This window comes from Pygocentrus nattereri, chromosome 9, assembly GCF_015220715.1.
Source record: "Pygocentrus nattereri isolate fPygNat1 chromosome 9, fPygNat1.pri, whole genome shotgun sequence".
Lineage (NCBI taxonomy): Eukaryota > Metazoa > Chordata > Actinopteri > Characiformes > Serrasalmidae > Pygocentrus > Pygocentrus nattereri.
This window is the reverse complement of record NC_051219.1, coordinates 10,016,085-10,025,791: the sequence shown is the minus strand read 5'-3', so window position 1 is coordinate 10,025,791 and position 9,707 is coordinate 10,016,085.

The window sequence follows — 9,707 nt, the reverse complement described above, 5'->3', positions numbered from 1 at the left end:
GTAATATTACTATTATTATTGATACTACTTCTACTACTACTACTACTACTACTACTACTACTACTACTAATAATAATAATAATAATAATAATAATAATAATAATAATAATTTTAAATACTCTATTGACTATTCCAGGGGCATTTCATTAAAATTCAGTAAGATCCAGAGATAATTTCCTCAAGCGAAGGTTTGGAACTTCATGTCTAACTAGCACCATAATTCAGTGCCATATACTGTTTACTGAAGTAGCCTAGTAGGTATATCAACATCTTATACAGTCAACAACTGAATGTCAAATGAAGTACAATTCAGTGATGTTTATTGTCAGTTTGGTCTTTTTAGAGGACACTGTGTGAAATAACTTCCCTCTGACTTTCTTCCCCGACACCTCGTCCCTCCGCTGTGTGTGTGTGCGTCACTCAGTCGAGTCTCAGAGCTCCTCCTAATGCACAGCCATAGCCAAACAGGTGTTTAAAATCAAGCACACAGCCATGCAACCTCCACAGACAAACACCCACAGAGTAGAACGTAGAACGGGCCGTACTGAAAGCTCAATGACTTTAAATATAACACTGTCACAGGATGCCATCTCTGCCAAAAGCCAGTTTGTGAGGTTTCTGCCATGCTAGATCTGCCTCAGTCCTCTGTAAGTGTTATCATTGTGAAATAGATGCATCTATGAACAACAACAGCCTGTCTCCTGTTGCATTACTCACTACAGAGTTCCAAACAGCCTATGGAAGCGACATCGGCACAAGAGCTTAATGAACAAGATGACTTTATGCAATGCCAAGCATTGGCTGCAGTGTTGTACAGCATGCCATCACTTGACTCTGGAGCAGTTGAAACGTGTTCTCTGAAGTGATGAATCAAGCTTCACTATCTGGCTGTCTGATGGACGAGTGTCATTTTGGCAGACGCCTCAAAAACACTATCAATAGGAACAGCTGTAGCCACAAAGGTGGGAGGGGGAATCTTCTTTTTGGCCCTGTTTGAACACGTACTCCCCACACATTGACTGTGCACAGATCATTTGTTGGTACACGCCTTTGGAGACATGGAGTACAACTGAGTGTCGGTGGGTATGTGACAAGATGTGTCTTCTGTTTACTTTCATTTCTGTAAAACACATTGCGGTCTGACTGGTTGAAGTGGCAGACTGCCTTGAGAAAGACAAATGGGGCCACTGTTTGACGCTCTTGTTTGCCAATCAGGACATTGTAGAAAACCTAAGACTTCTGTATATCATATTGTACAATACTATAATGTACAAACTGTACAGTGGAAATGCAGGACTAGTGTATATTTTCTTAATTTAAGCCAAGAGATTATGTATTTCTGTCACGATTGGTCCCTCCCAGTCTCGTCCATGTGCGTTTTGTTTTGATCTTTTTGTCCAGCCCCTCGTTTTGTAACTCCTCCCCTGATTGTCTTCACCTGTTTTCAACCTGTCCCTCCTTATCCCTGTTGTATTTAAGCCCTGTGTTTGCATGTTGTGTTTGCTGGTCTTTGTATCGGTCTTTGTCCTTGCCCTGTTTGAATGTATCGGTCTTTGTCCTTGCCCTGTTTGAATGTATCGGTCTTTGTCCTTGCCCTGTTTGAGTGTATCGGTCTTTGTCCTTGCCCTGTTTGAGTGTATCGGTCTTTGTCCTTGCCCTGTTTGAATGTATCGGTCTTTGTCCTTGCCCTGTTCGAGTGTATCGGTCTTTGTCCTTGCCCTGTTCGAGTGTATCGGTCTTTGTCCTTGCCCTGTTCGAGTGTATCGGTCTTTGTCCTTGCCCTGTTCGAGTGTATCGGTCTTTGTCCTTGCCCTGTTTGAATGTATCGGTCTTTGTCCTTGCCCTGTTTGAGTGTATCGGTCTTTTTCCTTGCCCTGTTTGAATGTATCGGTCTTTGTCCTTGCCCTGTTTGAGTGTATCGGTCTTTGTCCTTGCCCTGTTTGAGTGTATCGGTCTTTGTCCTTGCCCTGTTTGAATGTATCGGTCTTTGTCCTTGCCCTGTTTGAGTGTATCGGTCTTTGTCCTTGCCCTGTTTGAGTGTATCGGTCTTTGTCCTTGCCCTGTTTGAGTTTATCGGTCTTTGTCCTTGCCCTGTTTGAGTGTATCGGTCTTTGTCCTTGCCCTGTTTGAGTGTATCGGTCTTTGTCCTTGCCCTGTTTGAGTGTATCGGTCTTTGTCCTTGCCCTGTTTGAGTGTATCGGTCTTTGTCCTTGCCCTGTTTGAGTGTATCGGTCTTTGTCCTTGCCCTGTTTGAATGTATCGGTCTTTGTCCTTGCCCTGTTTGCTGTATTGGTCTTTGTTTGAATCTCTGTGTTGTTTGTCATGTCTGCCCCACAATCTCCACATGTTGGCTATATGAACCTGGACCATTCTGACCATGACCCTGGATTTGCCCTTAATAAATCTCGCTTAACTGAACATGCGGCAGATTTTTCTTTTTAATCAGTGGGTTGAAATGTTTTTCATTGTTAGCCAACCATAGGCTACAGATGCGGCAGACAGAGGGCTAATTTTCTAATGTCCGTAGTGATCATCACATGTGGATATATTGCTGTGTTCCACTTTGTCTGCCACCAGAAATGTACTCATTAAGTTAATTAGTTGTGATTGCACTGTTACACATAGACGCATGTAAATCTCCCAACCACCTGAGGTGGCTGAGGTGGCAACTGAACCTGAACGTAGAGCTCAACAGTGCATAAATGAGGGGGGAATTTAAATGCACACATATCAATACATCACTATTTGACATATTACATTTTGATACTGATGTTTCTTTACCGCTCATGTAGAAAAATGTAAATAGAATCCAGTCGAAGTTTATCAACATATGATCGGCACATGTTAATACGAGGTTTATGCAGGCTCTAAATGTTATATGTAAAATGTTACAACTGCATTATTATTTCTTTTACCATTTTATATCATTTACACTAAGCAGATGAGACAGATGAATCATGATATCCAACAAAATCAATAGTATGTAATTACACAAGTGGAACTTTCACGCTACACTATAGGGGAGTTCCTGTGTAGTTGTTATGTAGGCACTGTGTAATAATGGAGTGGTAATAGAGACGTTGCTTTGGGGTCATGTGACAAATTTAACTAATATCATAAGAGTTATATTTTAATATAAGGGGGCGTCTGCTGTCGTGCCACATTACAGACTGGTTTAAAGCTGAAACTGGTTCCAGTTTCACAGCACTAGCAACGTAAATGCTGGCTAAATGTTAGCAAAGCTGGCAGATTGTACAAGTAATGTCTTAATGTACAAAATTACATAATTTTACTGCTGGAAAAAAAAAACTGCTGGTCCAGTCTGATTTTAAATGTAACTACATTTGTTATTATACTTGTGTAATTGCATGAGAGGAATGAGCTTTTACAACTATGAAGATAGACTTGAGGTCAATCTGAACTTTATGCACTTGTGTAATTACATAGGCTGTACTTCTGTAATCCATCCGTAACAGTGACTAAATCAGTAGTTACATTGTTGTTGCATATGTTGTTCACATGTAACTACACAGTTATTAGAGACACTAATATAAAGTATAAGAAACTTTTACCTTCAGTTACAGTATTTTCAATTACCAAAATTTCAATTAAGTACAATTGTTGCTTTTTTGAAGATCTTGCCTGTATCTTGTGGTGATGTGTCTGAAAGTTCTTATGAATCATTATGAAGTTATCACATATGAGAGATTCTGTAGAACTTAAAGTGTAACGTCATCACTCTTACAGCTCATTGAAACATTACATTCCACATTAGTGATGCATTTTTAATAACATTTTCTGACGGATTATAAATAGGCAGCAATATTTGGGGATGTGAGCTCTTAAGTGTGATTCATTCAGAGATGATCCAGCCTCTACTTCAGTTCAGTATCCTGGATTATATGTTTTCAGACACGCCTTAACAGTGAAATCATTTTGGAGACGTGACGCTGCATTTTAAACCCGATCTCATCAAGAACTCTAGCAACAGCTCTAGCCATTTGTTTTTATATCAAAATGCAAATGAAGACTTAAACTTTACTGCTGACAACTTTTCACACAAATTGGCTACAGCAGACAAACAGCTGTGAGGCTGTGTGTCGTGAGCTGTAGAGTCTTAGATGAGGTTGAGCTGTATTTCTTACTGCTTGTGATTTGACAGGTGTCTGCTAGAGGAAGTCACGGGTTTAGGATCGCATGTCGGCCCTGTACACTGGTAACACCTCAGTGCTGCAGAAGCTGGTAAAGCTTCACAGATAAACAAACAAACAAATTAAATGGGAATTTGAACAAACAAATTATAAAGAAGCAGATATTCCCCCAGCCTTTTTACAGGGTGATTTGATGTAATTTTATTTATATATATATATATATATATATATATATATATATATATATATATATATATATATATATATATATATATATATGCGCAAGAGGTAACTTATACTTTCCAAAAATGAAACATGTAATAAGAAATGTAATGTAATAAGCATAAAGAAAGAAGAGTGAACCTCATTTTTGGATGCAGGTTCTAAGAGGATGTGACTGTTCAGTAAAATGTCTTTCTGTCATCACGAAACTCGAGCAAAGGAAGTAAACCAGTCACGCAACCCCACATGCGGCTCCAGGAGCAGATAGCTTCACACGCACCAGACCACACCAGAGTTCACTGGAAGTGAACCCCTGATCAGTGTTTTTAGGAGGACCAGAGGTCACTTTCCTGGACTGCTCCCAGGAAAGAAAGTTACTTTCATGCTTGGCCAACCGGCCTGTACCTCGCAGAGCAAGTGACACCACAGAGCAACGTTTGTTCTCTTGCAGTAATTACTACAGGATTTAATATAACATTTTAAAAAAGTAAGGACGAAAATCTGTGCACAGAAAAAAAACATCCTTTTTACATCTTTTCCACTCTAAATGTGCATTGACAGGGAATAAATCAGTGCCTATAAATCAGTAATAATAGTCAATAAATGAATTGCAATTCATTGAATTTAACTTTAAATTTATACTCATAGTATACATAACCATAGTTGGCTCTTGTGCAAGCAATGGAACATTTGAACACGTCTTTAACATTTACTCTCCACTTCAGTACTAGTTCCAGCATGCCAAAGTTTTTGGATTCTGGTATTCCCCTGGGGTGTTGGCTGGGCATGTAAGCATCCAGGATTCAGCCCAGTTCATTCGAGAACTGTTTATTACCTGTAAAGTGCACAGTTGCTGCTTTTTTATTTAACATGAGGATGTACACATTAATAAATTTGAAATCTTCTGCACATTGTGTTTCTCCCCCAAACATCCTGCCGAGAGATTTGTAGTTTTTATATATTTAAACGCTGCTCATTCAGTAAAGCTGTTCTTGCTGAAATCCAAAGACGAAACAAGATTTTACATTTAAAAGTTCTAAATGAAAAATGTTAAAATATGCTAAATGCTAAAAAAACAGCTAAATAAATTGTGTGATCTCTTGGGCTTCGTGGTTCACTCTAAAACCAACACTTCAGTTTAATCTGTGGCACAAGAAAGCTTTGGTAGATGCTACTGGAACTGGTTCTATGTTCAGATGAGCATAATAAGAAGGATGGCTACACAAAAGAAGAACCTCATCTCCAATGCCCTGAAAACCTTATTAGGATTGAAGAGTCTGCTGTATTACATGTTATGGTCCAGGTGACAATGTGCCTCAGCTTATGTCAATACGGCAATTTTCTATGTTGAGCAGGTCAGCTTGCCATCTGTGAACCGTGCACACAATGAAGAAATAAAGATCAATGCTCCAGAGGCAAGGCTGGCCTCCTGCTGTTGGTTCTAAAGAAAGAGAAGTCTAAATAATCTACAGGATACATGTTATCTGGGATTTCATGGATTCCAGACAGCTAAAAGCTAAAACTAGACCATTAGACCTCAGTACCCTGAACAAAACTCCAAGTTGTGAGGAAAGCTATAGAGAACAATACAAAAGAGAGGGCCTGGGATGCTGGAGGATCTGGAGAGATTCAGTTCTGAGTTCCTTGCTCTGCTTTATCCAATCTCATCAAGTACTGACTGTTATGTTGTCAAATGGAGAATGCCCAAAGTACTAAATGCCAAGCTGGCAATAATTGTGACATGGTTTTGTTTAAAAATGAAAAAGGTATTTTGTTTTATAAGATTAAATGTACACATAATTGAACAAACCACCAAGGATGCTAGCAGTTATGAAGCTGGATATACACACACAACATTTCAAGGGTCTGGATTTTTTTATATTTGAAGAATCTAGGGCTTAAGGACGAATCCAGTGAGATAAAGTGTAGCCTATTTGACAGTATATAGTATATTAAATGATCACTGCCACAGGCATGAAAACAAAATCCTACAACTAATGAAATCATTTGTTTGACAATACTTGAAAGAAATGGAATGATTATAAAATACATCATTCAGGCAAAATTTTACTACAATTGCTACATGGTTTACCAGTGAAACATTCTTGTGTTGACTTTGAGGTCTGCTTTGGATCATTGTCCTGCTAGAAGATCCAAACTATGACCTAGTTTAAGCCTCCAGGCTGAGACAGTCAGACTTTATTTCTGCTGGTACTTGATAGAGTCTGTGATAACGTATCCGTATAAACTGTCCAGGGCCTTTGGAAGACAAACAGCCCCATAGCATCACAGATCCACCATCACACTTCACTGTGGGGATGGGTTACCTTTCTGCCCATCTAATTTCTGGTGTTCATTGCCAAAAACCTCGATTTTAGTCTCACCTGACCGTAAAACATGGTCCCACTGAGAGTTCCAGTAACATCTGACAAACTGTAGGAGCTTGACTTTGTTGGTCCTTCTCAGCAGAGGCTTTCATCTGGCTGCCCCCGAAAGCAACTTGTGGTTCTTTGATTGCAGTTTGGGAGACATTCTGACCCCAAGTCACTTATGTCTGCACTTCCCAAGCTGTGATCCTTGGAGATTCTGTGTCCACTCAATCCATCCTCCTCACTGTGCCTGGGGTCAGTATAGGCATATGTCCTCTTCTCGGCAGATTCTTAACATCTCCAGTTCTTATGTATTGTCCTGATAGTGGAAATGGGCATTTTTAATTGTTTTTTCGTGTAGCCGTTTCCTGATTTGTGCAGCTCAACATTTTATTGCAGATCACCGGTGTTTTCTCTGGTCTTTCTCATAGTGATGGATGGCTGAGGGAATAGGGTCTGTGACCGTTCTTTAGTTAACAGTTAAGAGTTGTTGTTTTTATTTTTAGTCATATTTTGTTCATCTCTACTGATTAGTTTAGTAAACAGTCATTATAGTCACTGTCTTCTAATTTAAGATATGATTTTTCAAATATATGCCTCAAATTAAAACATATTCATGTTGTCATTCTGTTGAACATGTAAACAAATGTGGTCTTTGCTCTGCTGTAGGGAAACAGCTGTTAGAAAAAGTTTTAGCCAAAACTAAACATTATAATTGATTGAAAGTATACAGTTCAAGGGCAAAGGGGTTAAGGCATACAGCCTTCTTGAAGTTTGTCTGCACACATGCCTGAATTAGGCCTCTCTAAAACTGGATTTTGTCTGAGAAACACAAAGCTCAGACCTCCGTCTGTAATAATGAACTGATTTTTTATCTGAAAAAAGCGAAGCTGCACCGATCACCTTTAGGTTCGGTTGATATAAAAGAGCAAGAGCACTGATGTCATTTCAGTAGTCACACAAATGCATATCCACTTGACTTTTAGACATTTACCATGCAATCTTAAGGAAAAAGAACATTATTTATTAAACAAACCAAATGGACATTGCAATCTGTCCATGTATTTAATGCACAATAGATACAATACAACATATACAACATAATTTCACAACCAGCCAGGAACATAGAATCTGCCTCACAGAAATCCCAACGAACTTCTCAATAACCAATAACTCTTAAGTTATGCCCCTCTATTTAGAACTATGGCCCACTTATTTGGAATTACACCCTCCAATTTGGAGCTTGTGCAGCCTGCAGTAATACCTTATTAGACCGGTCTGATAAAATAACTGCCAAGTTCCTGAGTAAAAATTTCCATCCCTTTCTTTGTGCATTGGGTTTTAGGAAGATCCTGACCATGTGAGCAACATATAAACATACAGTGATGACTGTAATACATTCCAGAGTGTTCATTAGTCCTGTGATTATACAATATTTTATGGGCTTTTTTTGTATTTTCAAATGTGACCGTTTTGGCTGTCAGATGTCTGTCTTTGTTCAGCTGATATGATTCTGGCAGTGCAGAGGTTGTTTTTATCTCAGTTAACTGTAATCACATATTTCCAGAGAAATCTGAAGCGCTGCCAGAAGCATGTGTAGACCCGTCTTAGGAACGGGCTGAAGGGCCAGGTGTGGTGATGTGATGAGTCACACTGTCTTTTAAAAGGGAAAATGAAACTGTTGAACACTGTTGGACAGTGTTGTTTTTGTCTGTAGTAGGGTGCTCTTTGGACAAACACAGTGGAGGTGGTGTCGCTTCAGCTCTGTCTCTTTTACTGAATCTCTTGCATGCTCAACAAGACTAAACAAGCCTAGTTTTGCTGGGCCACCATCGGCTGCATGCACTGGATGCAGTTTTTTGCAGATTGGTGAACCTCTGCCCATCTTTGCTTCTGAGAGACTCTGCCTCTCTAAAATGCTTTTTTATACCCAGTCATGTGAGATAGTTGCAAATGAACCATCCAGCTGTTTTTTATTACTACCACTTATTTTTCCTGCCTTCTGTTGTCCCTGTCCCAACTTTTCTGAGATATGTTACTGCCATCGCCCCCGTCCTGCCTGCACCGGTCACTGATAGGGAACTCCTACCCATGAACTCCAACTCCCACAATGCCCCACAAACTCTAGCATCACTGATTACATGATACTCACCAGATCTCAAGATTACCTTCACCTGTTTCTACCACTATTTATTCTTCCTTGTTTCCAGCGTTTCCTTGCTGAGTATTGTGTGTGGATTATTCCCTTCTCTACAAAGTGTTCCTTTCTGCAGTTGTCTTCTTTCCGTGTATGACCTCTCCTGTATTGATCTGCTGTGCTTTGACCCTGGACTGTCTGATCTCCTGGTATGTTTTGCGTTTGGTTTATGTGTTTCAGGTTATGACTCGGGACTGTTTTTGACCTCTCTTCTGCATTTGCCCCTTTTAATAAAGCTTAAGTAATCTATCTGCACTTGTCTCCCCCCATGCCCAGTCGTGACAGCTTGTAGATTTGCAGGCAACAATGCCAGGTTTATCATAATTTTCAAGACCTTACAAATGGTGATATTAATAGTTTTAAACTGTGGAAATATTAGTAAACCTGTGAAGTGACATCACTGTATCAGAAATACAGTATCATGTTGTTAAGACTCTTAATAGTAATAAACTCATTCCTAATAAAGTGGCTTAGTATACAATTACAGTGTAAACACCAAGAGGACATCAGTACACCAATGCACTTTAGAGTATGATACTATGTAATTTACTTTTTGTTTTTTTACCTTTTTTTTACAGTGTTTTTGTAAAGGTTGGAAAGAGTACTGAAAATCCCATCTTGAGTGAGAGCACTTACTGTTACTTGAGTACAAGTTAGTATATTAGTAAAAGGACTCAATAAGGGTAAATAAGTTGTTTATAGAACACTATCTGAGTAACTCCCTAATCATCACCTTACATTAATAGAGATCATTTAAACTTCTACAGA